Here is a 27,992-nt window from a genome sequence, read left to right as displayed (position 1 = left end):
ACATAATGGTAAAGGGTTTAATCAATAATAATACCCAATTATCCTACATATATGTGCACCCAATACAGGAACACCCAGACTCATAAAGCAAGTTCTTAGAGACTTACAAAGAGCCTTAGACTCCCACATAATAATAGTGGGAGATTTCTACACCCCATTGACAGTATTAGACATATCATCAATGCAGAATATTAACAAAGGTATTCAGGACCTAAACTGAACACTTGACCAAATGGACCTAGCAGACATCTAAACAACATTCTGCCCAATGACAACAGAATATACAGTCTAATCACCTGCACATACATAATCTAAAATTGACCATACACTCAGCCATAAAGCAATTCTTATCAATTCAATAAAATCAAAATCATACCAAGCACACTCTCAGACCACAGCACAATAAAAATAGAAATACTAAGAAGGTCACTCAATATCATACAATTACATGGAAATTAAGTAACCTGCTCCTAATGACTTTTGGGTAACTAGTGCAATTAAGGCAGAAATTATTTGAAACTAATTAAAACTAAGATACAACATACCAGAATCTCTGGGTCACAGATAAGCAGTGTTAAGAGAAAATTTTATAGCACTGAGTGCCCATATCAAAAAGTTAGAAAGATCCCAATTTAACAACCTAACATCACACTCTAGACCTTCCTAGAGGACCTAGAAAAACAAGAGCAAACCAACTCCAAAGCTAGCAGAAGACAAGAAATAAAATTGGAGCTGAACTGGAGATTAAGACATGAAAAACCACTCAAAAAATCAATGAAATAAGAAGGTATTTTTTGAAAAAATTAACAGAATAGACTGCTAGATAGACTAATGAAGAAGCAAAGAGAGAAGATCCAAATAAACACAACTAGAAGTGACAAAGGGGACATTATCACTGACCCCAAAGAAATACAACTAACCATATGAAAATATTATGAATACCTCTATGAACACAAACCAGAAAATTTAGAAGAAATGGATAAATTCCTGGACATATTCACTCCCCCAAGCCTGAGCCAGGAAAAAAATTGAATCCCTGAACAGACCAATGACAAGTTCCAAAACAAAATCAATAATAAATAGCCTGCTGAACAACAACAAAAACAAAAACAAAAATCAAACAAACAACAAAAAAAGCCAGGACCAGACGGATTCATAGACAAATTCTATCAGGTGTACAAAGAAGAGCTGATATCATTCCTACCGAACCTATTCCAAAAAATTGAGGAGGAGGAATACCTCCCTAACTCATCCCATGAGTGGTGAGGATCATATCCTGATACCAAAACCTGGCAGACACACACACACACACACACACACACACACACACACACACACACACAGAGAGAGAGAGAGACAGAGAGAGAGAGAGAGAGAGAGAAAGAAAGAAAACAGAGAGACAGAGAGTAAGAGAGAGAGAACTTCAAGCCAGTATCTCTGATGAACATCCAGGCAAAAATCCTCAACAAAATACTTGCAAACTGAATCCAGCAGCACATCAAAAAGCTTATCCACCACGATCAAGTGAGTTTTATCCCTGGGATGCAAGTTCAGTTCAACACATGCAAATCAAATGTGATTCATCACATAAACAGAACTAAAACCAAAACCACATGATTATTTCAATACATGCAGAAAAGACTTTGATAAAATTCAATATGCTACATGTTTAAAATTCTCAACAAACTAGGCATTGAAGAAATTTACTTCAGAATAATAAGAGCCATCTATGACTAACCTACAGCTAACTTCATAATGAATGGGCAAAATCTAGAAACATTCCCCATGAGAACTGGAACAAGATAAGGATGCCCACTTTCACCATTCCTATTCAACATATTAATAATAGTATTTGAAGTTCTTGTCAGAGCAGTCAGGCAAGAGAAAAAAATAAAAAGGAATCCAAATAGGAAGAGAGCAAGTCAACATTTGTTTGCAGATGATACAACTTCATACCTAGGAAACTCCATAGTCTCTGCCCAAAATCTCCTTGATCTGGTAAACAACTTCAGCAAAGTTTCAGTATACAAAATTAATGCACAAAAATTAGTAGCATTTCTATACACCAACAACATCCAAGCTGAGAGCCAAATTAATAATGCAATCAAGGGTGAAAATATTCTCTATTCAATAGGTGGTGCTGAGATAACTGGCTAGCCATAGGCCAAAGATTGAAACTTGACCCTTTTCTTTTACCATATAGAAAAATCAACTCAATTTGCATAGTGACTTAAATGTAAAACCTAAAACCATAAAAATCCAAGAAGATGCTATAACAGGATGTTTTATTTAAAAAAATCCAAGAAGAAAACCTAGGAAATACCATTCTGGACATAAGCCTTGGAAAACAGTTCATGATGAAGATTGCAAAAGCAATTGCAATGCAAATGAAAATTGAAAAATGGGACTTAATTAAACTAGAGAGTTTCTGCACAGCAAAAGAAACTGTCAACAGAGTAAACAGAACAGAATGAGAGAAATTATTTGCAAACTGTGTATTGAACAAAGGTTTAATATCTAGGACACAGAAGGAACTTAAATTCATATGCAAAGAACAAATGATCCCATTATAAAGTGGGGAAAGACATAGACACTCATTTTTCAGAAGAAGACACACATTTGGCCAACAAGCATATGAAACAAATGCTCAGCATCACCAATCATTGGGCAAATGCAAATCAAAATCACAATGAGATGCCATCTCATACCAGTTTGAATGGCTATTTTTAAAAGTCAAAAAATAAGAGATGCTGGTGAGACTATAAAGAAAAGGGAACATTTACACACTGCTGGTCGGAATGTAAAATAGTTCAACCACTGTGGAAAGTAGTTTGGCAATTTCTGAAAGAACTTAGGACTACCATTCAGGCCAACAACCCCATTATTTGGTATAAACCCAAAGGAATAGAAATCATTCTATCATAAAGACATATGCACAGGTGTTTTCAGTGCACCACCATTCACAATAGTAAAGACATGGAATCAACCTAGATGCCCTTAGGAATACTGCACAGCCATAAAAAAGAATGAAATCCTGTTTTTGCAGCAACTTGGTTACAACTGGAGGCCATTATCCTAAGTGAACTAACACAGGAATAGAAAACCAAATACTGTATGTTTTCACTTATGTGGGAACTAAACATTGAGTACACATGGACACAAAGAAGGGAAAAATAGGCACCACGGCCTATTTGAGGGTGGAGGTTGGAGGAAGGTCAGAATTGGAAAAGCTACCTATCAGATACTATGCTCATTACCTGGGTAATAGAATAATCTGTACACCAAGCCCCCATGAGAGTAGAGGGATTAAAGTACAGGTCCACAAATGGGTTGTTTATATTTTGGCAAATTGTTTACTTTTTTCTCTTTTTTGGGGGTGGGGTGGGGCGGGGATGACCACAAATACTTCCAAGACTGCAAATATCATTTATCCACCAATAGTTCACATTCCCAGTGACTACTAGATACCTGCACCAGAGTGACCACAGCTTCCTCATCTCGATGTAGACAAAATGGCACTCTATTTACATCTACCATCCACTGACGTTTCCTAAAGGAATCAATAGCATCATAATCATGCTTCCACCCAGGCTAAATTCCTCTTCCAACTTCTAAGACTGATCAATTCAGTCACGTATCTTCTGAAGCTGGATACTCCTCTCCCATCAACAAGATTGCCAATTAGTTCAGATCCTTGCCATCATTCACCATTCTTGACTACTGCAATAGCCCTTCCTTCTTATATCCATGTTCTGCTCACTCAGTTTTCTTTCTTTACTCTTATAAGTTATTTTTTAAATTGCTAAAATTATTATTTTTACATTAAAAATCATATTGATTTCTGATACTTTATAGTACTACTATACGTTCAAACATTTATTATGGCTCATAACGCTCTTCACAATCTGGTCTTTCTCAGTCTCATTGCCTGAATTCTCATTTCCCTTTATGATAGATGCAGGAGACAGGTAAGGGAACATGCACAGGGCCTTGACTGGGCCTGTCCACGATGGACTGAGGGCCCACATACACACTGGGAGAATGAGGTGGAGCCACCAAAATTTCACACCTTATGCAGGAGGTGGAGCCTGGACTTTTCTGCTCCTGTGTGGTGAGGTATTCAATCTGTGAGGTGGGATCCTATTGACAGCACCCCTTCTTTCTTTGCTGAGGGCTTTTATTCGCTTCATAAATCCATCCCTCCTCATTTTCTTTCGTTAATAAATCCAGCCTCCTCACTCTTCAATGTGCCCACGTGCCTAATGCTTTCTGGTTGTGAGGCAAGAACCCAGATTTTAACTGAACTATGGAGCAAAAAATTCTGCATCATTTATGCCTTATATTCTAGCCATACCAAAACACATGCTTTTTCCTGAACTCTGTCTCCCTGTCATATCCTGTGGCTTTGTAAATGTTATTTCCTTTGCCTGGAATGTCCTGCATTCTCTTTTATATCTGGTGACTTCCTAGAAGTTCTTAATACATTTAAATTATTTCTCCCCAAACTGTTCAGACTTGCCATATCATTTTGTCCTTACCTTTTGTTATGGCACCATTTCATTCTATGGAAAATATGTGTATGTCCATTTATTTCCCATGTCTATCTTCCCCATTAATCTGATTCCTCATTAAGATGGTGACTTTTTCTTCTTCATTATGCACCCAAAATGATTATCACCATGCATAGTACCAGTCAGATAGTCAGTAAAGTTTTTAGGGTATTGATGTGGGTTTAGGGAGATATAAGAATAGAAAATTGCAGAGGGATGAAATCCTCATACTTTTCCTATATTTTAGCCGTACACTTTACAGACCTATGTTTAACTTCACCAGGCATAGAAACAAGAAAGGGAACTGCTGAAGCCAACTCACAGATACAGACGTTACTGTCAGTGGCTTTGATGTAATTCAGTTTGTCCATAAAATGCTTTTAGCCAATTTTCTCAGATTCATTCGTGGGATCTTCTATTTTTTATTTCAAATGCTAATACCTGTGCTTTTACAGTTACAAAAGTGTCTGAGGTGCTCCTTCAATGTCATTGCGTTTCCTGAGGATAATTATTTTGAAACAAAGGGATAAAAGTGCTGCTGCTCTGTGGTCACACTGGGAGCCCTTCAGAAAGAGCAAAATCTGTTTGCTTCTCAGAAATCACTAGTGAAGACTGATGTATGAAGTCCACGGTGGAAATGCTATTTCAACTTTCAAAGACCTTAACAACTACAGCTATTCATTCACATGGCCACTGAAGCTTCCAAGGACTCACAAATCCCAAAGATTTGAAAAACGATACTAAATTGTTAAACTCAAGTGCAGGGAAGATAAGGAAAATGCTACCTAGAAAATGGTTAAGAATTCTTTAGGAAATTGTTCTTATTTTCAAAGGTGATGATATATGCAGCTGGTGTTCAATCATATTTTAATTTTGTTACTTTTAAATTTAAAATCTAGATGTTATCATGCAATAAACACTTTCGAGTTTCAAAGACTTTGAGATCACCATTTTATACAGAACATAATTTTTCTTTATGCATTTTGACAAATGTCTATCGTACATTTGCTTCAAGTCTTTTGAGATTATGAAGTTTGTTCCATTAGCCTAACCAAGTCTATTTGTTTTCTGGGCTGCTCTCACTAGTATTTAACTTTTTAATACTAAGCCTAAATATTATTCTTTTGTACTTCTGCATCTTTTTAAAAAAATTCATTTTGCATGTAGACGCATATAATAGAGACACGTGGATATATAATGTATACTCATAAATACATATATTGAAGCAACTTAAAGCTAGTCCGTTCTTTTTCCCTCTGCCTTTGAAATTTGACAGAAATGTATCCTATCTCCCATCAATCTTCTCTTCTCCAGTTTACACACTTTTCATCACATAGCAGCATAAAGAATGATAAAAATCATATTATGAAAATCTTTCTTGACATAGCATGATGTTATCAATGCACCACTCAGCAGGGCAAGAGTTTTGCTTCCATTTATGGCACTAATAACAGACTTATCCTGACCATCTACAGTATCTGCTTTTTCTTGCAAAGAATGATATATATTTACAAGATTTTCAGTGAGTTTGGGAGGTTTTCGGAGGCTGTAGAGCATAGAAGAACTAGTCGGCGAAAAATAACTGAAGACTGCTTCTTAATTCATGTTCCTGGTTTGTTCTAATAGGCAATCTACATCACCATAGTGTGTGTTAATTAGAAAGAGTTGAATAATGAGAAATGCCACTAAGATTAACCTGGTTGTGCCATAGAATAAAGCACTGACATATAGAAATAAGTTAAATGTTATAAATTATGACTTCACAGTAAAATGACAAAGAAGGAAAAATTTAAAGGTTTTTGTGTTCCAGTGCACAGGAAGACAAAATCATATAGATACCACTCAGTTTTTTTTATTTATTTATTTTTCAATCTATGGTTTCATTAAGATTTTTTTGGTTCCTCAAGTAAAATTTCCCTTCTAGTATTTTCATACAGGTATTGATCAACTTACGACCTATGCAATTTACGATCATTTGACTTTACGATCACAATCTCTAGCCATGACTGCTCCGCGTCTGGCAGCGCAAATGTTGCCCAGCTGGGTGTACGACAGTGCGGACCAGCTTCCGGCAGCACTACCATCTCCACGTGCATATAGCCTGCTCAACTTACGACCAAATCGTGTTACGACCGGTCTGTCGGAACAATCGTGGTCTTAAGTTGAGTACTAGCTGTATTTGTTTTTATTATTTATTTATTTGTGACATACAGAGATCTTAACAACTGCAGTATTGCCAAAAGAAAGTGATTGGTTTTAACAAGGACTGTTTGCTTGGGCAAATGCACTCAGTTAATGGCCTTGGTCAAATGGCCTGACTGTGGGATAATATGGCCTTACAAGTGACATGCTGTTCCGTTAGCTGGTTTGCCATTCAAAAATATTTGGACTTGTAAGAGCTGAAGAATTTTGTTTATACTTGTCAACAAGTGAAAGCTTAGGATATATATATTTATGTATACATACAACATTTTTTAAATCAACTCTATTGAAGTATAATTTACATACAATGAATTGTTCTCTATTTTCAATGTAAGCCTGTACAACTACTGTTAAACAAAGATGCTAAACGTTTCCATCATTCTAGAAAAATCCATGTGCCCTTTGCCATTAACACTGCTGCCTCTGATCCCTTGGCTCAACATCTTGAACCCTGACAACCACTGGTCTGCTTTCTGACACTGTATTAGTTTTGTCTATTTAGAATCTTATCTAAATAGAATGAAACATTATGAATAACTACTTTTGCTCAGCATAATGGCATAATCTTTTTGTTTGGTATTCACCCATATTGTTCTGTGTATCAGCAGTTTGTTTCTTTTTATTACTATGTAGTAGCCTATTGTGTGAATATACTATAATTTGTTTTTCTCACATCTTGATAGGTGGTTGGATTGTTTCCAGTTTGAGGCACTTATGAACAAAGCTGTGATAAACATTTACATACAAGCATATGTATATATATATTTTCATATTTTGGGGGTAAATACCTGTAAGTTTAATTGGTATGTCACAATGCAAGCATATATTTAAAGAAGCTGCCAATCTTTTCCCCAAAGTGGCTGAAAATTTAATATTTGAATGGTCATTGTATAATAATTCTTTTTTTTCTATCTTCTTTTGGAAGAACTGAGCATTTTCTATTTCTAAATTTTTAAATTTTATGTTGTTTTTATTATACTTTAAGTTCTGGGGCACATGTGTAGCGCGTGCAGGATGGTTACATACACACGCCATGGTGGTTTACTGCATCCATCCCCCTGTCATCTACATTAGGTATTTTTCCTATTGTTATTCCTCCCCAATCCCCCGACCCCCCAACTGACCCCAGTGTGTGATGCTCCCATCCCTGGGTCCATGTGATCTCATTTTTCAACACCCACTTATGAGTGAGAACATGAGGTGTTTGGTTTTCTGTTCTTGTGTCAGTTTGCTGAAAATGATGGTTTCCAGCTTCATTCATGTCCCTGAAAAGGACGTGAACTCATCTTTTTTTATGGTTGCATAGTGGAATAACTGAGCATTTTCACATTCCATTATATCTCCTCTGTTAACTTGCAAACTCTTCCATTTTGTTTTGTTTTATAACCATTGTTTTAGAGTTTATGATATATATCTTTAATTTAACATCATCTAGTTTAAATAATGCTTTACACTAGTTTACCTATAATGCAAAACATTTATAACAGTGTATTTCCACTTTCCCTCCTTTATTTTTATACTATTGTTATCATACATATTATGCTATAAACCCCATAATATGTACTAATATTTTTGTTTTAAAGTTGTTCTTTACAGGTGAAAAATGAAAAAAAGTCATCTGTTATGTTTATCCACATACTTACCATTCCTGATCTTCTTCACTTCTTTCTGTAGATCTAGATTACTGTATGCTGTCATTTTCTCCCATCCTAAAGAATTTCCATTAAGATTTCTTGCAACCAACTGCTGGTGATGAACACTCTTTGCTTCTTTTGTCTGAAAATATTTTTATTTTACACTCATATTTAAAATATACTCTCACTAGATATAATATCCTAAATTATGAATATTTATATTTTCTTTACATTAGAAATTTCATTTTATTGTTTAAGTATTGTTTTTTTTCTGATGATGTCTTCTATCCTTCTTGTCCCACTTATAAGAAGCATTCCCCAGCCCCAGACGGATTAAAACCATTTTTCTCATTAATTTGGCTATTAAGTTCTTTTGAGTAATTTTCCTTGTGTTTATCGTATTTGTAGTACTTTTTGCTTCTTGGATTTGTGCTATAACAGGTTTTCATTAAATTTGGTAAATTTCAGCCACTATTTTTTTGAATATTTTTTTGGTAGATCTTACCCCCCTTTTCTGGGACTCTAAGTGTATTACACTGCTGGCTGTTGTCTCACAGGTCTCTAATGTATGAGTTCATTTTGTGTTGTTATAAAAGAATACCTTAGACTGGATAGTTTATAAAGAAAAACTGTTTACTTAATTCATAGTTCTGCTGCTGGGAAGTTCAAGAGTATAGAGCTGCATCTGGATGGCTTGGAGAGGGCCATATGCTGGGTCAAAACACTGTGAGAAAGCAGAAAAGCCAGATGGCACATAAAGTGATCCATGGTGAGAAAGGAAGCAAGAGAAGGTCTAGGAAGCCAAACTGCCTTTTATAACAACCTATTTTCAGTGATTTAGCCAGACATGTGAGAGCAAGCACTTACTCCAGCAGGAGGGCATTAATTTATTCATGAGTGATCTACCCCGTTACCCAAACACCTTTGACAAGGCCCTACCTCCCAACACTACCACATTTGTGCTCAAAGTTCAAGATGAGTTTCAAAGGAAACAAACTACCATAGCAACAGAGCTTATGTTCATTTTCTCTGAACTTCAGATTAGTTTCTATTGCTATGTTGATAAGGTGACTTTTCCATCTGCATTGTCTAATCTGGTATTACATTCATCTAGTGAGTTTTTATTTCAAATATTTAATATTTCAACACTAGACTTCTCATTTAGTTTTTTAAAAATATATTTTCCCTCCTCATTATATTCATTTTTTTTGAATTCCTTCAGGATATTTTTAATAGCTTCCTGAATGTTCTTCTTTGCCAATTTCATCTTTCAATCATTTCTGGTTTTGTTCCTATTAACTTATTTTTTTGTTTTTGGGTTATGGTTCAGATTTTTCTGCCTCTTCACACTTCTATTTTTTTTATTGGATGCTAAATATTATGTATTTTATGTTTTCAGGGTTCAGATTTTTGTTGTCTTCTATTATGGAGCAGCAATTTTTGTTATGACCAGTATTTAGGTTACTTTAAGATCATTCTGACTTTTCAAGGCTGGTTTTTAAGTTTTGTTAGGGTAGGTCTAGAATGGCCTTTACTCCCAAATGTGATACTTCTAGGGTTTACTGACTGCCCAAAATTTTAATGAGGTCTATTCACTCCAGCTGAACAAGCTCGAATGTCTCTATGCTCTTGGAAATTTTTCAGCCTACTATGCTCCAATAGTATCTCTTTGCCTAGACTTATGTAGTTTTACTCCAGGCATGTCAGTTTAATCCTAGGCAAAATATTTAAAGGGATTCCTGTGTCTATTTTGGAGATTTTTCTCTGTATAGTTACTTCCTCTACAATATTCTACTACTCTAACACCAGTCACCATAATCTTCCTGAACTTGGATTTATCTCTTTTCAGTTCAGCAAGTCGTCTGTTCTGTGTTTGAGTCTTGCCTTTCCTGTACTGTGGTTCTAAACATATTTCTAGGCAGAGAAAAGGATGATAGGCCTTACTCCATTTTTCTTTTTCTCAGGGGTCATAGTTCTATGCTGCTTATTTTTCAGCTGTTAAAAGCATTTGTTAAAGATTTTTTTCTTTGAGTTTTCTAGCTTTTGGTCTCCAAAGGTAGAAAGGCAAATATGGTACTAGTTATTCTGTGATGGCTACAGAGCTGATGTATTTCAACGTAAAAATTATAACTATTTGACATTCCTGATTATACACCATTTTATAATGAGAAAAAGAGCCCTCAAAATCCTACATTAGTCAATTTTTTTAAAACCTCTACTATGACATTGGAACAAGGTCAGTGTTTAGAAATTTATCTGTTGACATTTTTGTTGTTTTATTTTCAAAATTTGCCTTGAATTACACAATATTTTCATGAAAAATTTCTTCTTTCTTACAGTAAAAGAAGAGATTGTCTTTTTCTTAAAGGCACGTTATACACTTTCATCACCTGGTAATCTAGATGAGAGTAAGGGAATCCATTATAAGTAATGTGACTAAATAGCATTTTCTATGACTCATTGGTGCAAAAGCCATTGAGGGTTTTGCCATTACTTTTAATGTCAAAAACCACAATGACTTTTGCACCAACTTATATCTTAGTGATGTCATGGCTCAGATGTAGCATACCAGCACTTATATCATTAACTGAGACCAACAGTTAATGATCTTCCTTGGTGCAATATATACCTGCCAAGTGGTAGAGTTATAGAAAATTTTACACAAAAAGAAATAATAAAAATGGTAAGACATATTTCCCTTCTCAAAAATAAAATAACCTTATCTTTAAATCATTAAGGGCTATCATCTAATTGGGTTAATATTTAGATTATTAGAACAGGTGGCTGTTTGTTAATAACAATTGGCAAGTAGGTCTCAGATTTTATTCTTAACTCAGCAATACATTAAAATGTTTTTTGCAATTTAGATGAATCAAGTCATTTTTTTCTTTCTTTTTGCATATGAGAGTCTTTTTTGAATGACCCCTGTGATCACGGTTGTACATTTTTAACAGTTATACATAATGACCAAATGAGGTTTCCAAATATGTATTAATTACATAAAATCTACATACCTTTATAAAGCAGCAGGACATACTTGGTCTGATAACATATACAGAGTCACAGATTTATTGCAACTAGCAGACTGGCTTTCTAGACCTGGGTTTGCATTTATTTGATGTACACAGGATTAAGAAACCACATGAATAGTTTTAAGGGACTAATTCCTAGTACTTCAAATTCTATATGTACTTATTGTCTACAGTCAATCTGCTTAGGAATGTACTGCAGCTGACAGGCTCTCCTTCCCATATCTTTCTCCTACTTTATAAAAGAAAGACTTGTTTCCTCCTTGATCTTACTATGATACATTTTCCTGAATAAAAGAAACTTCTGGTACAAACTTTATCCCCTCTGAACAAGAAAGAAATAAAGAACAATTTGAAATATCGATGATATAGTTGATACAGGAAGTGGCATTAATTATGGGGTAACATTTCTGCTGCAAATGATAGCAGAATAAATGTCAGGTCCCATAAAAATATTTTATAAGGATAATGGAATCAAAATGTGAGTTCAAGGATAAGAGGACATTTCGTAACATTACTGACTGCCTCAAAAAGAATTTATGTGTTTGTTTTTTAAGTGGGTGATAGGTACCAAATTGTAGGATTTAAAACTTTTAAAATCTATCATGGAACTGTAGATGTAAACTTAGAAATGTTTGTAGAGCAAAGGCATGAACTACAGCGAGGGGTGGGAGGGAGAGCATTTATTTAATTGCTCCTTTCTATTGCTCTTACAATTGGAAATGTCAAATAGGCATCAGGCTCTGCAACTGGTCTTCTGGAAATTTATGGTTGTAATCAAGAGCCTGGCATGTACTGATACATTTCATGACATATTTCTAATGGCGGTTACCTTGAAGGTCCTCATTATATTTTGCTGCTGTGAATGAGCCACTTGGCATTTAAGAAGCAAGAAATAATTATGAGAAATATACAGTGGTCATTTGCTTTTTTCCTTGGTTCTCTTAGCTGAGTTTCTAAGGAAAAAAAAAAAAAAACACTGTCAATATGTTTGGATAGTGTATTTTAGGATTTTGCTGTTTTCAGATATTGCACACAGCAAAGGAACATGGCCTTTGTATAATAAAGAGGCTTTTTAAGTTGTTGTCGATCAAATTATACATTGTGCAATTAGACCAGGGAATTTGCCTTAGGTTCCTAAATACCAAAGGTTGTGATGTCGTGACAGGTCCAATTATTTGACAATGGAAGAAAATGCCAAGGACAGAGCACATCTGAAGCAGCAGAATTCTCTTCAATATTACAATTGAAATCTGAGCCAAATATCTTACCTTAAAAAAAAAAAGAAATAAAAATTAAAAGGCAGAAGCATCAAACTAGGACACTGTCTGCCTGGGGCTTTTAAAAATTTTGTGGAGGAAGGACTCATAGAACAATAGTGGGTAAGCATATACTTTTTGTGTGAGTTAATGTCTCTGCACTCAAATAATCTGATTGACGTTGCCAGTATTTTCCGAATACATGCTGGGAGTCTCCAAAGTCCTCTCTAAATGCTGTAATGTATTGACAACAAGTTAAACTTGGCTGAATGTAGAGATTTTCTCATTATGAAGTCTCTAAGGTTATGGAATGTCAGTCACTGGTCTATTTAGATTATCAAAACATGCCTGACTAGAATTTCACTTCTTAGAAAACTCAAACTCTAGCATTTACCGTAATTGTTATATACCTCTCCCCAAAGCAAAATAATGTAGACTCTTTTCTACATCTGGCAAAGCACAAATAATTATTATGTAATGACACAAAAGGTGCTGAGCTAGAAGTGTTTCCTAACATATTTCTCCAGTGGTTAGTAAAAAAAACAGGAAAAATAACTATCTATATTAACCCAAGTGTAGAAAAAACAAGAACTTTAATTAGTGAGGGTATCATATCACAGGCTCCACTATAGTAATTTGATATAATGCAATTTGTAGAATCAAATGAAAAGTAATCACATTATAATAAAGACAGTAGAATGGGGTGTGCAGAGGACTGAGGCAGTGTCATACTCAATTGATGTCCCTGGGTAGCAAATCTATTAGTTTTGTGACTCTAGCTCCTGAGAATGCATGCTAATGGGGCAATATTTGAGGACATTAATTATATCTGGCAATATTTGGATAGCTAATATTCTCACTTATATTGCTAAATAATAGGATATATGTAACCAATTAATTTTGGGGGTTTTCACACAAGGTTAAAAGAATATAATTTTGCTATTTATACATTTCCCTCAAATTACTGTATTTTTCTTTTATAAAAGAGCCATTTCAGTGTTAATATGCCTGATTTAAAAATCTTTGATTCAGTGATAAATAGTGAATGCCTCCTTGTCTAGAATTACTCGTGAATAAAAAATTCTATATAGTAAGTTTGAATAATGATATCCTATATAAATATTCACTTGATTTTCCCAAAACTGATACATAGTGTGTATGTCTATAAAATATGTCTATGTGTGCATATACAATATTGTACAAACAAGAAAGTAAAATAATACTGTCTTGAGATTAAACCATTCCAATTTAACAATTGAAGTGCTTTTATGAAATAAAATTTAGTATAATTAAAGAAAAACACTAGAGATTCTTGTTTTCTCTTAACTACACAGGATCACAGAGCCTCAGATTTGGAGGAGTCTTCAAGAATTATTCATTGTAGGCTCTGAATAAACATTTGAATCTACACATCTGCCCACTATTCATGAATTTCAGCTATAAACAAGTCCTAGGATAGAAAAATAAACAATTCTTTGGGGTGAAAACCCTTCTTGGTTTTGGTCATTTTTTTTTTTTTTTTTCTGTGAGAGACCAGGGTCTCACACTGCTGGCCAGGCTGGAGTGTGGTGGTGTGATCATAGCACACTGCCACCTCTGCCTCCCTGGCTCAAGCAATCCTCCCACCTCCCAAGTAGCAGGGACTACAGGCCACCATGCCCAGATAATTTGTTTGTATTTTATGTAGAGATGGGGTTTCGCTATGTTGTCTAGGCTGTTCTCAAACTCCTGAGCTCAAGCAATTCACCTGTCTCAACCTCCGAAAGTGCTGGGATTATAGGCATGAGCCACCACGCCTGGCCAGTCACACTCTTAATACATTCTATTATATTTACATCTCTCTTAAAAAGCATCATCCAGGTTTCAAGAAAAATGTTAAGGTATAAATTAGCATAAAGAAAAGTCATATTTAAAATATAATGATTCTTTTATAAACTGCATAACATGTAAGTTTATTTTTTAAGTATAGGTCCTAATTACTTGATCTGCAACTGTACTTACAAAGTTGGATACTTAGGTATATTTGTCCCTCTTAAGAGTTCTCCCATTTGATGTGGACAATTGTTCCAATTTGTCAGGTCTTTTTTGGATCCTGTTTGTCATTCAGTGTTAACTGGCCCAGGGATAAATTATTTGTAATTTTGAGAAGCATGTTATCTATGGATTCCTTTAAATCCAAGATAATAATTCTGATTAGAATAAGGTGATACTCTGATGAAATTGAAAAAAAAATAATTTGCTATTGAAATTACTCATCACTAAAGACATTTGTGAATTTTACTTTGTCTCCTTCCCTTCATTTATTCTATTAACCCTAATATATACTTGAAATATAACAATATGTAATATTTCTCTCATTAACAACATTAGAATGTTTCCCTCTATTGTTCTGGATTAGAGGGATATATGGGTGGAAAGTGCTTAGATAAAATATTTTTATTGTGATCTCTCTTAACACTAGATGGGTTCAATAACTTCTATTCATATGCCTGAGTATAAGTCATTATGGTGACGTTAGGTTATCCAGAGATTTGAGTTAGAAGAAGATGAGCCTCATTCACAATGACTTACTTAAGGTATTAATTCTCACTTAAAAGCTATCAAAATAGGCGTTTCTAACAGTATTCTATGATATTTAAAAAGTGATCTCCTGGTAATATTATTTGACTCAAACCCACAAATACTTCAATTGCAATGCTTGTGTTTCCCCACAAATTCTTATGTTGAAATCCTAATCTCCAACGTGACGATATTAGGAGGTAGAGCTTTTGGAAGATAATTAGATCATGAAGGTGGAACCCTCGTGAACAGGATTAATGTACTTTTAAAAGAGACCCCAAAAAGTTCTCTACTGCTCTTTATGCCATGTAAGGATACAAGAAGATGGTAGTCTGCAACCTCAAAGAGGGCCCTCATCAGAACTCAACCACAGTGCCACCCTGACCTCCGATTCTTAACCTCTATAAAAGTGAGAACTACATTTGTGTTGTTTATAAGCAATTCAGCCTATGGTACTTTGTTACAGCAGCTGGAACAGACTGCGAAACCCAACAAGGATATTTCCCAAGAGGCAAAATTATATAGGCATGTTTTGATTTGTACCATAAATACAATTTTGAAAAACTGGACAACACTAAATAAGACAGTATTAAAACATAATATAGAAACTTGTTTTTAAAAATAAGCACGTTCTCTGAGGGATCCAAGATGGCCGATTAGGAGCAGCTCAGGGTTGCAGCTCCCAGTGAAAGCGCAGAGGGTGAGTGGACACTGCATTTCCAGATGGATTTTTATTGCCCACAGACCAGGAAATTCCGAGGCGGAGGAGTCCCACAGGTTGCAATTGCAGCTGTTTTGGATGGCGCAGCTGTTTTGCTGGCGCCCTGGCGGGGCAGTTCTCCATACAAAATACACGGGTCTGGGCACCGTTTTATCTGGCAATTGGAGCTCTGGGAAGGCAGAGTTGCCCATTCATCTGATTAAAAAGGGGACTGAAACAGGGAGCCAGGCCAGGAGATTCCCAGGCAAAAGAGTTCCATGAATCTCAGTGCTTCTGTTTAAGCCAGCACAGTGAGTTGCTGCACGGTAAATCACACAGATCCTGGCACCTTTTCAACAGGCGACTGGAACACCTGGGAGAGAGTTGACCTTTCAACTAAAAGAAAAGGCTCTGGAGGCAGGGAGTCAGGTGATAAGGCTCAGTTGGTCCCACCCTCAAGAAAACCCAGAAATTGGAAACGCTCTGGGTTGAGAGTTTCACAGCAAGCACAGCTGAACCCGGGAAGGTCCAGCTCTGTGGGGGAGGGGTGTCCACCATTACCAAGGCACTCCACAATATGGAGGTAGTCCATCATTACAGAGGTGGGCCACCATTGCCGAGGCAGTTCTAACTACAACCCGTATAAACAGGACTGCAGGGAAGTTCACACGGCAGCTGGGCGGAGCCCACAGCAGTTCAGCAAAGCTTCTGCAGAAAGACAGTGACTAGGCTGCTTCCTTGCTGGGCAGGGCAGCCCTGAAAAAAAGGCAGCAGCACAATGGAAACTCATAAATAAAGCCCTAGCTCCCTGGTACAGAGCACCTGGGGAAAAAAAGGGGTTTATGAGTTCTGCTGCAGCAGACTTAAACGTACCTGCCCAGGAGCTCTGAACGAATAATGGGGCTCACAGCTCATACTTGAGCTCCTATAAAGGACAGACTGTCTCCTCAAGCAGCTCCCTGACCCCCATATATCCAAAGAGTCACCTCATAAAGGAGAGCTCAGACTGACATTTGGCGGGTATCCTTCTGGGACAAAGATAGCAGAAGAAGAAATTGGCAGCAACCCTTATTGTTCTGCAGCTGCTGCAGGTGATCCACAGGCAAGCAGGGCCTGGAGTGGACCTCAGCAGTCCTACAGCAGATGGGCCAGACTGTTAGAAGGAAAACTAAGGAACAGAAAGAACTTCATCATCAACAAATGGGACATACACTCAGAGACCCAATCTGAAAGTCAACAACTACAAAGATGACAGGTGGATAAATCCACAAAGATGGGAAGAAACCAGCACCAAAAGGATGAAAACACCCGAAACCAGAATGCCTCTCCTCTTACAAGGGATCACAACTCCTCACCAGCAAGGGAACAAGGCTGGATGGAGAATGAGTCTGATGAATTGACAGAATCAGGCTTCAGAAGGTGGGTAATAAGAAACTTCTGTGAGATAAAAGAACATGTTCTAACCCAATTCAAAGAAACTAAGAACCTTGAAAAAAGATTTGATGAAATGCTAATGAGAATAGACAACTTAGAAATATAAGTGAATTGATGGAGCTGAAAAACACAACACGAGAACTTCGTGAAGCATACAAAAGTTTCAGTAGCTGAATTGACAAAGCGGAAGAAAGGGTATCAGAGGTAGAAGATCAACTCAATGAAATAAAAGGAGAAGGCAAGATTAGAGAAAAAAGGGTAACCCAATGTAAAGAAACTAAGAACTTTGAAAAAAGGTTTGACGAAATGTTAACAATAACACACAATTTAGAGAGGAATATAAGTGAATTAATGGAGCTGAAAAACACAACACAAGAACTTTGCGAACTATGCACAAGTTTTAACAGCCGAATCGATCAAGCAGAAGAAAGGATATCAGAGGTCGAAGACCAACTTAATAAAATAAAATAAAAAGACAAGATTAGAGAAAAAAGGATAAAAAAGAACGAACAAAGTCTCCAAGAAATAGGGGACTATGTGAAAAGACCTAATCTATGTTTGATAGGTGTACCTGAATGTGATGAAGGGAATCAATCCAAGCTGGAAAATACACTTCAGGATATTATTCAGGAAAACTTTCTCAACCTAGCAAGGCAGGACAATATTCAATTCCAGGTAATACAGAGAACACCACAAAGATATTCCTCAAGAAGACCAATCTCAAGGCACATAATTGCCAGATTCACCAGGGTTGAAATGAAAGAGAAAATACTGAGGGCAGCCAGAGAGAAAGGTCGGGTTACCCATAAAGGGAAGCCCATCAGACTCACAGCAGATCTCTCAGCAGAAACCCTACAAGACAGAAGAGAGTGGGGGCCAATATTCAACATCCTTAAAGAAGAGAACTTTCAACCCAGAATCTCCTATCCAGCCATACTAAGCTTCATAAGTGAAGGAAAAATAAAATCTTTTGTGAACAAGCAAGCACTCAGAGATTTCATCACCACCAGGCCTGCTTTACAAGAGCTTCTGAAAGAACCACTACAAATAGAAAGGAACAACCAGTATCAGCCTTTCTAAAAAATGCCAAAAAATAAAGAACATCAACATAATTAAGAAACTGCATGAACTAATGGGCAAAACAGCCAGCTAACATTAAATGACAGTATCAAACTCACATATATTGTTATTAATTCTAAATTTAAATCGACTAAATCCCCCAATCCAAAGACACAGACAGGGAAAAAGAGCCAAGACCCATTGGTATGCTACATCCAGATCCATCGCATATGCAAGGATACACAAAGATTCAAAACAAAGGGATGAAGAAAAATTTACCAACCAAATGGAGAGCAAAAATAAATAGAAAGCAGAAGTTGCAGTTTTTGCTGATAAAATGGACTTCAAAGCAACAAAGATCAAAAGAAGCAAAGAATGATATTACATAATGATAAAAGGATCAATGTAACAAGAAGAGCTAAAGATCCGAAATATATACACACCCAATACAGGAATACCCAGATATATAAGACTTATAAAGAGACTTGGACTCCCACACAATAATAGTGGGAGACTTCAACATCAATATTAGACAGATCAATGAGATAGAAAGTTAATATCAATATTCAGGACTTGAACTCAGATAGGGTATAAGTAGACTTAATTAACATTTATAGAACTCTCACTTTAAATACACAAAATATACACTCTCATCAGTACTACATCACACCTATTTACAGGTTTAAATGAAATATTGGTTGGCTGCTTGTTAATTATTTTCTTCCCTCATTTTTGTTTTTTTTACGTCTCTATTATTAAACACAATTACAGGCATACCCATTTTTAGACTGCATTCTAGCCTGGGCAATAAAGCAACACCCCTGTTCTCTCTTCCTCTTCCTCTTCCCCTTTCTTCCTTTCCTTCATTCTTTTTTTTTTTTTTTCTTTTTCTTTTTTTTATTCTTTCTCTTTCTTTCTCTCTTTCTTCCAAAAAAAAAAGAAAAAATAGAAAAAAGGGTAAAAAGGAATGAACAAAGTCTCCAAGAAACATGGGACTATGTGAAAAACCTAATCTACATTTGATAGGTGTACCTGAAAGTGATGGAGAGAATGAATCCAAGCTGGAAAATACTATTCAGGATATTATCCAGGAAAACTTCCCCTACCTAACAAGTCAGGCCAATATTCAAGTCCAGGAAATACAGAGAACGCCACAAAGATATTCCTTAAGAAGAGCAACCCCAAGGCATATAATCGTCAGATTCACCAGGGTTGAAATGAAGGAGAAAATGCTAAGGGCAGCCAGAGAGAAAGATTGGGCTACGCACAAAGGGAATCCCATCAGACTCACAGCACATCTCTCAGCAGAAACCCTACAAGACAGAAGAGAGTGGGGGTCAATATTCAACATCCTTAAAGAAGAGAATTTTCAACCCAGAATTTCATATCCAGCCAAACTAAGCTTCATAAGTGAAGGAAAAATAAAATCCTTTGTGAATAAGCAAGTACTCAGAGATTTCATCACCACCAGGCCTGCTTTACAAGAGCTCCTGAAAGAGGCACTAAACATAGAAAGAAACAACCAGTACCAGCCACTCCAAAAACATACCAAATGGTAAAGAGAATCAACACAATGAAGAAAATGCATCAACTAATGGGAAAAACAGCCAGCTAGCATCAAAATGGCAGTATCAAATTCACACATAAAAATATTAACCCTAAATGTAAATTGGCTAAATGCCCCATTCAAAAGACACAGACTGGCAAATTGGATAAAAAGCCAAAACCCATCAGTGTGCTGTATCCAGGAAACCCATCTCACATGCAAAGATACACAAAGGCTCAAAATAAAGGGATGGAGGAAGATTTACCAAGCAAATGGAAAACAAAAACAAAACAAAACAAAACAAAAAAGCAGGAGTTGCAATTCTCATCTCTGATAAAATAGACTTTAAATCAACAAAGATCAAAAGAGACAAAGAAGGATATTACATAATGGTAAAAGGATCAATGCAACAAGAAGAGCTAATGATCCTAAATATATACATACCCCATACAGAAGCACCCAGATACATAAGGCAAGTTCTTAATGTCTTACAAAGAGACTTAGACTCCCACACAATAATAGTGGGATACTTTAACACCCCGTTGTCAACATTAGATAGATCGACGAGACAGGAAATTAACCAGGATACTCAGGACTTGAACTCAGACTTGGACCAAGCAAACCTAATAGACATTTACAGAACTCTCCACCCCAAATCCACAGAATATACATTCTTCTCAGCACCACATCACACCTACTCTAAAATTGACCACATAATTGGAAGTAAATCACTCCTTAGCAAATGCAAAAGAATGGAAATCATAACAAACAGTCTCTCAGACCACAGTGCAATCAAGTTAGAACTCAGAATTCAGAAACTAACTCAGAACCGCACAGCTTCATGGAAACTGAACAACTGGCTCTTGAATGTTGACTGGATAAACAATGAAATGAAGGCAGAAATAAAGATGTTCTTCGAAACCAGTGAGAATAAAGACACAACATACCAGAATCATGGGACACATTTAAAGCAGTCTCTACAGGAAAATATATAGCAATAAATGCCCACATGAGAAGCAAGGAGATATCTAAAATTGACACTGTATCATCAAAATTGAAAGAGCTAGAGGAGCAAGATAAAAAATAAACTCAAGGGTGATCGGGGAAGATGGCCGACTAGGAACAGCTCAGGATTGCAGCCCCCAGTGAAAGTGCAGAGGGTGAGTGGACGTCGCATTTCCAGATGGATTTTTATTGCCCACACACCAGGAGATTCCCAGGTGGAGGAGCCCCATGGGTTGCCAGCGGGCTGTTTCTGCCGGCGTGGCTGTTTTGGCCAGCGAGGCTGTTTTGGCCTGCGCGGCTGTTTTACCCATGCCCTGAAATGGCGGTTCTCCGTACAAAAGACACTGGTCCGGGTGCCCTCTTAGCTGGCGATTGGAGCCCTGAGACAGCAGAGTCACCCATTCGTCTGAAATAGAGAGCCAGGCCAGGAGTTTCCTAGGCAAAAAAACCACCAGGAATTTCAGCGCCGCTGTTTCAGCCAGCTCAGTAAGTCATGGTACGGGAGATCCCGGCGCCATTTCAACAGGTGACTGGAACACTGGGAGAGAGTCGACCGTTCCACAACAACAAAAAAGAAAGACTCTGAGTCAGGGAGCCAGGTGATCAGAATTGGCTGGTCTCACCCCCCACCCCCACCAAAAAAAAACCAAAAAAAAAAACAGTAATCGAAAACGCTCTGGGTTGAGAGTTTCACAGCAAGCACAGCTGAACCTGGGATGGTCTGGCTCTGTGGGGGAGGGGCGTCTGCCATTACTGAGACACTCCAACACTACGGAGGCAGTCTGATCATCGCTGAGGCAGCAAGCCGTTGCTGAGGCAACCCGCCGTTGCCGAAGCAACCTGCCACTACAGAGAGACTCCGCCATAACAGAGGCGGGCCACCATTACCAAGGCAGTTCTAACTATACCCATATAAACAGGACTGCAGGGAAGATCACAGGGCAGCTGGGCAGAGCCCAAAGCAGTTCAGCAAAGCCTCTGCAGGCAGACAGTGACTAGGCTGCCTCCTCGCTGGGCAGGGCAGCCCTGAAAGAAGAAAAGAGGCAGCAGCACAATGAAAACTCATAAATAAAGCCCTAACTCCCTGGGACAGAGCACCTGGGGGAGGGAAAAAAAGGGAGTTTTTGAGTTCTGTTGTAGCAGACCTAAACATACCTGCCCAGCAACTCTGAATGAACAACGGAACTCACAGGTCAGGACTTGAGCTCCAATAAAGACTATCTCCGCAAGCAGCTCCCTGATGCCCGTATATCCAAAGAGTCACCTCATAAAGGAGAGAACAGACTGACATTTGGTGGGCACCCTTCTGGGACAAAGATAGCAGAAGAGGAAACTGGTAGCAACTCTTACTGTTCTGCAGCTACTGCAGGTGATCCTCCGGCAAGCAGGGCCTGGAGTGGACCTCAGCAGTCCTACAGCAGAGGGGCCAGACTGTTAGAGGGAAAGCTAAGAAAAAGAAATAACTTCAGCATCCACAAACTGGAAGTTCACTCAGAGACCCTATCTGAAAGTCAGTAACTACAAAGACAACAGGTAGATAAACCCACAAAGATGGGAAGAAACCAGTGCAAAAAGGATGAAAACACCTGAAACCACAACACCTCTCCTCCTAAAAGGGATCACAACTCCTCATCAGCAAGGGAACAAGGCTGGATGGAGAAGGAGTGTGATGAAATGACAGAATCAGACTTCAGAAGGTGGGTAATAAGAAACTACAGTGAGCTAAAAGAACATGTTCTAAACCAATGCAAAGAAATTAAGAACATTGAAAAAAGATTTGACAAAATGCTAATGAGAATGGACAACATAGAGAGGAATATAAGTGAATTGATGGAGCTGAAAAACACAACACGAGAACTTCGCGAAGCATGCACAAGTATCAACAGCCGAATTGACCAAGCAGAAGAAAGGATATCAGAGGTTGAAGATCAACTCAATGAAATAAAACAAGAAGGAAAGAATAGAGAAAAAAGGGTAAAAAGGAATGAACAAAGTCTACAAGAAATGTGGGACTATGTGAAAAGAACTAATCTACGTTTGATAGGTGTACCTGAATGTGATGAAGAGAATGAATCCAAGCTGGAAAATGCTCTTCAGGATATTATCCAGGAAAACTTCCCCAACCTAGAAAGACAGGCCAAATTCAAGTCCAGGAAATACAGAGAACACCACAAAGATATTCCTCAAGAAGAGCAGCCCCAAGGCACATAATTGTCAGATTCACCAGGGTTGAAATGAAGGTTGAAATGAGGGGCAGCCAGAGAGAAGGTCGGGTTACCCACAAAGGGAAGCCCACCAGACTCACAGCAGATATCTCAGCAGAAACCCTACAAACCAGAAGAGATTGGGGGCCAATATTCAACATCCTTAAAGAAAAGAACTTTCAACCAAGAATCTCCTGTCCAGCCAAACTAAGCTTCATAAGTGAAGGAAAAATAAAATCCTTTGTGAACAAGCAAGTACTCAGAGGTTTCATCACCACTATAATTGCCCACATGAGAAGAAAGGAGAGATCTAAAATTGACACGTTAGCATCAAAATTGAAAGATCTAGAGGAGCAAGATCAAAAAAACTCAAAATCTAGCAGAAGACAAGAAATAAGACAGAATGGGAAAAAATTTTTGCAGTCTACCCATCTGACAGAGGGCTGATATCCAGTATTTACAAAGAACTAAAACAGATCTGCAAGAAAAAAACAAACAAGCCCATTCAAAAGTGGGTGAAGGATATGAACAGACACTTTACAAAAGAAGACATACATGAGGCCAACAAACCTATGAAAAAATGCTCATCATCACTGGTCATTAGAGAAATGCAAAACAAAACTACATTGAGATACCATCTCACGCCAGTTAGAATGGTGATCATTAAAAACTCTGGAGACAACAGATGCTGGAGGGGATGTGGAGAAATAGGAACACTTTTACGCTGTTGGTGGGAGTGTAAATTAGTTCAACATCTGTGGAAGACAGTGTGGCAATTCCTTAAGGACCTAGAAATAGAAATTCCATTTGACCCAGCAATCCCATTACTGGGTATATATCCAAAGGATTATAAATCATTCTACTATAAGGACACATGCACACAAATGTTCATTGCAGCACTGTTTACAATAGCAAAGACCTGGAACCAACCCAAATGCCCATCGATGATAGACTGGACAGGGAAAATGTGGTACATGTACACCATGGAATATTATGCAGCCATCAAAAACGATGACTTCCTGTCCTTTGTAGGGACATGGATGAACCTGGAAACCATCATTCTCAGCAAACTGACAGAAGAGCAGAAGATCAAACACTGCATGTTCTCACTCATAGGCGGGTGTTGAACAATGAGAACACATGGACACAGGGAGGGGAGCACTACACACTGGGGTCTATTGGGGGGAAATGGGGGAAGGATGGGGGTGGGGAGTTGGGGAGAGATAGCATGGGGAGAAATGCCAGATATAGGTGAAGGGGAGGAAGGCAGCAAATCACACTGCCATGTGTGTACCTATGCAACAATCATGCATGTTCTTCACATGTACCCCAAAACCTAAAATGCAATTAAAAAAAACAACTCAAAACATATCAGAAGACAAGAAATAACTAAGATCAGAGCTGAACTGAACAAGGTAGAGGCACAAGAAACCCTTCAAAAAATCAAAAAATCCTGGAGCTGGTTTTTCGAAAAGATCAACAAAATAGACAGACCACTAGCCAGATTAACAAGAAAGAAAAGAGAGAAAAATCAAATAGATGCAATAAAAAAACAATAAAGGGGATACCACCACAGATTTCACAGAAATTTAAACCATCATCAGAGATTATTACAAACAACTCTATGCACATAAACTAGTAAACCTGGAAGAAATGGATAAGTTCCTGGACACTTGCCTGCTCCCGAGCATAAACCAGGAAGAAGTCAAAACTCTGAATAGACCAATAACAAGTTCTGAAGTTGAGGCAGCAAGTAAGAGCCTACCAAGCAAGAAAAGCCCAGGTCCAGATGGGTTCACAGCCGAATTCTACCAGACATACAAAGAGGAGCTGGTAGCATTCCTTCTGAAACTATTCCAAATAATCCAAAAAGAGATAATCCTTCCCAAATCATTTTATGAGACAAACATCATCCTGATACCAAAACCCGTCAGAGACTCGGCAAGTAAAGAAAACTTCAGGCCAATATTCATCATGAAATAGATTCAAAAATCTTCAATAAAATACTGGGAAACTGATTGCAACAGCACATCACAAAGCTTATCCACCATGATCAAGTAGGATTCATCCTGGGGATGCAAGGCTGGTTCAACATATGCAAGTCTATAAACATAAGTCACCACATAACAGAACCAAAGACAAAAACCACATGATTATCTCAATTGATGCAGAGAAGGCCTTTGACAAAATGCAACAGCCCTTTATGCTAAAAACCCTCAACAAACTAGGTATTGACAGAACATATCTCAAAATAATAAAAGATATTTATGACAAACCAACAGCCAATATCATACTGAATGGGCAAAAACTGGAAGCACTCCCTTTGAAATCTGGCACTAGACAAGGATGCCCTCCCTCACCACTCCTATTTAATATAGTACTGGAAGTTCTAGCCAGAGCAATCCGGCAAGAAAAGGAAATAAAGGGCATTCAAATAGGAAAGGAGGAAGTTAAATTGTCTTTATTTGCAGATGACATGATTGTATATGTAAAAGACCCCACCGTCTCAGCCCAACATCTTCTGAAACTGATAAGCAAGTTCAACAAAGTCTCAGGATACAAAATCAATGTGCAAAAATCACATGCATTCCTATACACCAATAACAGACTTAAAGAGAGCCAAATCAAGAACGAACTGCCATTCACAATTGCCACAAAGAGAATAAAATACCTGGGGATACAACTAACAAGGAATGTAAGGGACCTCTTCAAGGAGAACTACAAACCACTGCTCAACGAAATAAGAGAGGACACAAACAGATGGAGAAGCATTCAATGTTCATGGTTAGGAAGAATCAATATCGTGAAAAGGGCCATAATGCCCAAAGTAATTTACAGATTCAATGCTATCCCCATCAAGCTACCAATGACCTTCTTCACAGAACTGGAAAAAATAACCTTAAACTTCATATGAAACCAAAAGAGAGCCCGCATAGCCAATTCAATTCTAAGCAAAAAGAACAAAGCAGGAGGCATCACACTACCAGACTTCAAACTATACTACAAGGCTATAGTAATCAAAACAGCACGGTACTGGTACCAAAACAGAGATATAGACCAATGGAACAGAACAGAGACCTCAGAAGCAACACAGCATATCTACAACCATCCAATCTTTGATAAACCTAACAAAAACAAACTATGGGTAAAGGATTCCCTGTTTAATAAACGGCGTTGGGAAAACTGGCTAGCCATGTGTAGAAAGCAGAAACTGGACCCCTTCCTGACGCCTTACACTAAAATTAACTCCAGATGGATTAAAGACTTAAACATCAGACCTAACACCATAAAAACCCTAGAAGGAAAGCTAGGCAAAACCATTCAGGACATAGGTGTAAGCAAGGACTTCATGACCAAAACGCCAAAAGCATTGACAACAAAATCCAAAATAGACAAATGGGACCTAATCAAACTCCACAGCTTCTGCATGGCAAAAGAAACAGTCATTAGAGTGAATCGGCAACCAACAGAATGGGAAAAAATTTTTGCAGTCTACCCATCTGACAAAGGGCTGATATCCAGAATTTACAAAGAACTAAAACAGATTTACAAGGAGAAAACAAACAAGCCCATTGAAAAGTGGGCGAAGGATATGAACAGACACTTTACAAAAGAAGACATGCATGAGGCCAACCAACATATGAAAAAATGCTCATCATCACTGGTCATTAGAGAAATGCAAATCAAAACTACCTTGAGATAGCATCTCATGCCAGTTAGAATGGTGATCATTAAAAACTCTGGATACAACAGATGCTGGAGAGGATGTGGAGAAATAGGAACACTTTTACACTGTTGGTGGGAGTGTAAATTAGTTCAACCATTGTGGAAGACAGTGTGGCGATTCCTCAAGGACCTAGAAATAGAAATTGCATTTGACCCAGCAATCCCGTTACTAGGTATATATCCAAAGGATTATAAATCGTTCTACTATAAGGACACATGCACACGAATGTTCGTTGCAGCACAGTTTACAATAGCAAAGACTTGGAACCAACCCAAATGCCCATCGATGATAGACTGGACAGGCAAAATGTGGCATATAGACACCATGGAACATTACGCAGCCATCAAAAACTATGAGTTCGTGTCCTTTGTAGGGACATGGATGAACCTGGACACCATCATTCTCAGCAAATTGACACAAGAACAGAAAATCAAACACCCCACTTTCTCACTCATAGGCGGGTGTTGAACAATGAGAAAACATGGACACAGGGAGGGGAGCATCACACACTGGGGTCTGTCGGGGGGATATGGGGGAGGGACAGCGGGAGGTGGGGAGTTGGGGAGAGATAGCAAGGGGAGAAATGCCAGATATATGTGATGGGGAGGAAGGCAGCAAATCACACTGCCATGTGTGTACCTATGCAACAATCTTGTATGTTCTTCACATGTACCCCAAAACCTAAAATGTAATTTAAAAAATCCTATGGAAAAAAATAAGCTCTGTCTAATAATATATAGCAAGGGCTGACAAACCACAGACTGCTGCCTGCATTTGTAAAAAAAGTTTTTTGGACCATAGCCTTGTTCACTCATTTACCTGTTACCTATGGCTGCTTTCACCCCTACAGAAGCAGAGTGGAGTAGTTGCAACCAAAATGGCATGGTCCACAACTCCTAAAATATTTACTATATTCCCTTTACAGCTGAGATTGCCAACATCTGATATAAAGAGTCATTTAATTGTTCTCTGGGTAACTTAATTCTCCTAAACCTTCTTTCTTTTCCTGTGGAGAATGACTGTTTTTTTCACATGTGAAAAAAAAAATCATTCAAAAGAATTCTTTGTAATTGCATGAAAAACA

General features: G+C 37.7%; 1 protein-coding gene and 1 long non-coding RNA gene across 2 annotated transcripts in view; both read right to left on the bottom strand.

Moving 5' to 3' along the window:
* Positions 1 to 27,992, bottom strand: part of GALNTL6 (polypeptide N-acetylgalactosaminyltransferase like 6) — a 1,261,291-nt gene that overhangs the window by 437,760 nt on the left and 795,539 nt on the right. The window lies entirely within an intron of this gene.
* LOC116565292 lies at positions 62 to 20,908 on the bottom strand. Its single transcript, XR_004275365.1, has 3 exons — positions 20,857 to 20,908; positions 19,723 to 19,724; positions 62 to 488 (listed from the first exon to the last, which is right to left on the bottom strand). It is a non-coding gene; the product is annotated as an uncharacterized LOC116565292 (long non-coding RNA).

The sequence above is a fragment of the Sapajus apella genome, unplaced genomic scaffold (assembly GCF_009761245.1).
Source record: "Sapajus apella isolate SASKATOON/1434 unplaced genomic scaffold, GSC_monkey_1.0 scaffold39, whole genome shotgun sequence".
NCBI classification, from domain to species: Eukaryota; Metazoa; Chordata; class Mammalia; order Primates; family Cebidae; genus Sapajus; species Sapajus apella.
Note: the sequence above shows the minus strand (reverse complement) of the source record. Positions and strands in the feature narration are given on the sequence as shown.